Source organism: Calonectris borealis, chromosome 23 (assembly GCF_964195595.1).
Source record: "Calonectris borealis chromosome 23, bCalBor7.hap1.2, whole genome shotgun sequence".
NCBI lineage: Eukaryota > Metazoa > Chordata > Aves > Procellariiformes > Procellariidae > Calonectris > Calonectris borealis.
Window position 1 is genome coordinate 9,893,778 of NC_134334.1, and position 4,623 is coordinate 9,898,400.

General features: G+C 62.2%; 1 pseudogene; it reads left to right on the forward strand.

Annotated features, from left to right (window-relative positions):
* The first annotated feature begins 849 nt into the window (after positions 1 to 849).
* On the forward strand, positions 850 to 3,251 carry LOC142092195 (E3 ubiquitin-protein ligase PHF7-like; annotated as a pseudogene).
* The last annotated feature ends 1,372 nt before the right edge of the window (positions 3,252 to 4,623 follow it).

Below are 4,623 nucleotides of genomic sequence, written 5' to 3' on the forward strand. Positions count from 1 at the left end.
CCAGTACACATGCTCAGCGCTGTCACCAACACCACCCTCAATGAGGTCCCCATCCCTGTGCCTGGTGCCACCCCTGTCGCATGCTTGCAATGTCCCCAAACCCCAAACTTTTCAAGGTCACCACCCCCTTGCCCGGTACATCCTAGTCCCCACTCTTAGTGCGGTCCACATGCCCATGCAGTTGGCCCCACACTTTAGGTGTGCCTGCGATCGACAAGGTCCCTCTCAACACATGTAAGGCCGCCTTCCACAGAATCCCAGAATGGTTGACGTTGGAGGGCACCTCTGGAGATGACCTAGTCCAAGCGCCTGCTCAAGCAGGGTCCCCTGGAGCAGGCTGCCCAGGCCCTTATCCAGCCGGGTGGGGCCTGTCTCCAAGGCTGGAGACTCCACAGCCTCTCTGGGTGACCTGTGCCAGCACTGCAGCCCCACACGGGTGCAAGAGCAGCCGCCCCCCCGACTTGGGTGCCGAGGTGGCCGTGTCACAGGGGGTGGCAGGGAGCCGAAGGCGCCCTTGCCCATATTGGGGGCATATGCAGACGGGTGGTGGCGGTGTCACAGCAGCCACTGTGACCCATCGCCAAGGCCTGGATAAAGGGCTGCTGGGCTCCGGCCTTGCGTCAGTGCAACTTGGTGAGGTGAGGAGAGGGCAGGGGAGGAAGGGGCTTGCCCAGGGCTGCCGAGGGAGGAGAGGAGCCTCACACCTTGGGGCACCGGGGCCTGTGCGGCAAATTCACCGTGTCCCACTGCTCCCTCAGGGTTGGCAGAGGAGCGTCCGGAGGAGAAACCCCGGCACTGCTGGGGCAGAGGCTCTCCAAGCGCTCGCCGTCGACGTGCACCATGTTCGCAATGAAGCAGCAGGACCCCAATTCAAGGGAGCAAGGTGAGAGCGAAGTATCCCTCCCCACAGCTCCCCATGGCTGGCAGAGGGGTTGTCGGGGCAGTCTGCATGTGGCCAAGATTGGTGGGAAGGCAGGAGCTCCCCAACCGCCCCGGGGCAGGGTCGCTTCTCTCCTCAGCAAGTGGGGCCCAGGCTGGGCTGTGGGCATCTGTTGGGGCAGCCATGTGCCTGCCATGCTCCCTTCTTCTCCAAAGGTCCCAGCCCTGCCCTTCAGCCAGCTAGGCAGGGACAGAGCAGGGCCTTAGGTGCGATCCCACAGGGTCGCTTCCCCTAGTCCCGCAGAGGTGCTTGTTCCCAGCGGCATTCGGTCTCTCTCCTCCAGCATGCATGCTGTGTCGCCGGGCAGAGGCTGATCCAGCTATCTGTGGGTGCAAAAGAGCGCAGAAAGGGCTCTGTGCCCACACGTATTGCCTGGTGAGTTCTCCCGGGGCTCCCTCCAGCTTTCTGCCAGGCAGAGTCCCTTCCTTGCTGACCTAATGAGATCCTGGCCTTCTCTGCTCTGCAGTTTCTTGCCAGTGGGCTTTTTCTGCAAGAGAGCAGGAATGGGTTTCTCACTGAGGACACCAGACGTGCAATTCAGGAGGCAGCCCAGAAGGTGAGGACCCGGCAAGAGCAGGGAGGTTTGCACCAGGAGAGGCTTGCGGGAGCTCTGCCTGGACCCCAGGAAAGAAATCCCAGCCCTTCCACCAGCTCTGGGACAAACGCCTGCTCCCAGCTGCTCCACAGAGGCTCCGGCACAGGCAAAAGCCTCGTGCGCCAGGCAGATCTGCGGGACGTGAGCCAGCAGTGCCCACAGCCTGCGCCTTGCCCAGAGGCATGGGGCCGGCCACGCAGGCCCTGAGCCTGCCGCTGAGGGGGGCTGCTGTGCTCTTTCCAGCTCTGCTTTGTTTGTGGTGAGATGGGTGCCGCCATCACCTGCTGGGAGAAGGGGTGCGACCGCAGCTTCCATCTCCCCTGCGCCTCACAGGGTGAATGTGTCACCCAATTCTTCGGGCTGTACAGGTAAGGGCTGCCGGCCCTTGTGCAGGAGCCTCCTTGTCTTCAAGCCCTCTCCTGCCAGCAAGCGAGGAACCCACAGGGACACTTCCCAGCAGCCTGCCACAGCCAGAACCAGAGCCCGAACAGGATCTGGGGCTCCTTCGCACCTCCTCTGCCCTCCTCGCCATTGCCGGGGAAGGACTCAGCACTTCTCACTTCACCTCACCCATCCCTTCTGTCTTCTCCCCAGGTCCTTCTGCTGGGAGCACCGCCCAGAGCAGGCAGTGCAGGCCAGTCCAGAGCAGAACAGCACCTGCATCATCTGCCTGGGCCTCGTGGAGGACAAAAAGTCCTACCGCACCATGGTGTGCCCAGCATGCCAACACGCCTGGTTCCACCGGAGCTGCGTCCAGAAACAGGCTATCCATGCCGGCGTCCGCTTCCGCTGCTTGCATTGCCAAAGCAATGATCAGTTTGTGATGGAAATGCTCACCATGGGGATTCGAATCTCCAAGAGGTTGTTTTTTCTCTTCCCAACTCACAAGATGTCAGGCGCAAGTGCAGTGCCAGGCCAGGGTCTGCCCAGGCCAGGGACTGCCCTCTGCTGTCCCCCAACTCTTGTCCTCTGCTTCACGGAGGAGCTGGAAACGGGGTGGGGGTGGAAGAGCAGGGACAGCCTGGATCTGCCTGAGGCTGGGGCAGCAGGGGCTCAACGCTTTCCCTTCCTTCTCCAGCAGACAGCCAGCACGGGAGAGCGACCAGGCCTTCGGACTGGTATATCAGAGGCACATCCGCTGCAATGCCAGCAAGTGCCTTTGTCCGGGAGGCAGGGAGCAGGCAGAGGAAGAGGGGTAAGTTGCCAAAGCAGCAGTCTAGGGCTCTGCACGGGATCTCTGTCTCCCCACGTGCTCAGGGAGGAAGGCCTAAGGGTTCTGCTGGGCAGTCCCTTGCTTGTGTCGCTTTGTCCTCACAACCAGCAACCCGTTTGCTTCCCCAGGTCCTGGCAACTGCTCCTGTGCAGCTCCTGTGCTGCCAAAGGCATCCACCAACGCTGCTCCTACTTGAGGAACAGCACAACCACCTGGGAGTGCGACTGCTGTGCTGGCCTGGGCACTGGTAAGAGGCAAAACACCTGGGTGCTCCTGCACTGGGGCCAGGGGCCAGGCTAGGCCTGGTAGCAAGGGCTTAGGGTAGGCTTGGCTCCAGGAGGGCTGTGGGCACCACCATGGCCTCTCCTGCCCCGGGGCTGGGTGGCCGTGCTGCTGACCTTCCTGCCTCCCCTCACAGTCTCCAGTGACAATTCAGAGCTTGCCAGCCCCAGCACCACCAGCCAGGCGGCATCGGGGCTGTCCCACGGCTCCCTGGTGTATGAGAGCAGCAAGCCCAGCACCATCACCCAGGCACCACTGGAGCCATCCTGCGGCTCCCCAGTGCCTGAAAGAAGCAGCCGCTCCAGCCACCCTGGGCCAGACCGGATCCGACACCGCTCACGGTTACAGCGGCGGATGCAAAAGCCATACAGCCGGCCTGGAGAACACCGCGGGACCAGCTGTGTGCCAGCCCCAAGCGCTGAGCCCAGCAGCCACAGCACTGCCTGGCAGATGACATCGGGGCTCTTACTTGGCGCTCTGGTGCTCAAGGGGAGCAGTTCCAGCTCCACCAGGCAGGCAGCATCAGGACTGCCCCGTAGCACTCTGGCGCTTGAGAGCAGCAGCCGCTCCAGCCACCCTGGGCCAGACCGGATCCGACACCGCTCACGGTTACAACGGCGGGCGCAAAAACCATACAGCCGTCCTGGAAGATGCTGCTGAGCAGTCATGCGCCAGCCCCAAATGCTGGCCCCCATCCCCCAGCACAGTAAAGTTGGCGGCTCATCTCATCTGCACTGGGAGATCCCACACTCATTTGTTGGTCATCCTCCTCTGCCTTTCTCTTCGAGGGCAGCATTAGGGGACGGGACTGGGGGGTTGTCTTCTCCCCGAGGGTTGGAAGCGCCTTCCCCAGACCTTCCTCCCTACAGGCTGCCCTTGGCCGGCCAGCACCTTGGCCATGTGCTTCAGGCCTTGCTGTCCCTGGGAGGCTGTTGTTCAGTGTCACTCCGGAGCAGGGCTCTCCCCTGATGGGATGTTCACACACACCCCCCCGAGCCCCGTCTGCACCCGCAGACCCTGCCTCTTCCCCACTCCCCTGCGACAGCTCTCCCCCACCTCCGGGCGCAGCGCCACCATCCCCCGGCCCTGGCTGGGCCCCAGTGCCCTGGCATGTCCCGGGAAGCGCCAGTAGCACGGCTGCGCTGGGGGTGAGGCTGCCGCCAGACTTGGGCCACGCCAGGCTCCCTGCTCTGGCCTCCATTCCCTGTCCTGGCCGAGCTGGGGGGCCTGGTCCCGGGGCTGCCACTGCTGCTATGACACGGCCTCAGCCCACCGGCTGCTTGCTGGGGTAGCCATGGAGGAAAGAGGCTTTAGGAAATCCCTTCCCAAGTCCAGCTGAAGCTCAAAAGGTTTTCTGCCAGTGGAGTTGCTGTGGCACTTAGATCACTTGGCAAGGTCTCCAACTTTTCTTGGGTTCACCTTAGTTTCTGCTCTGTATGAGATTGTTGGCAAGCATTGAATTGCACGGCCTGTGCTCCTTTTGAATCATCTTGTTGCTTTTTGTTACAAAGCGGTTTGTCAGACAACTCTCTAGTGAACAAGGCTTCCAGTGATGGCTCGCTCTGGATATTCCAAAACAGGAGAGGGGTGTAA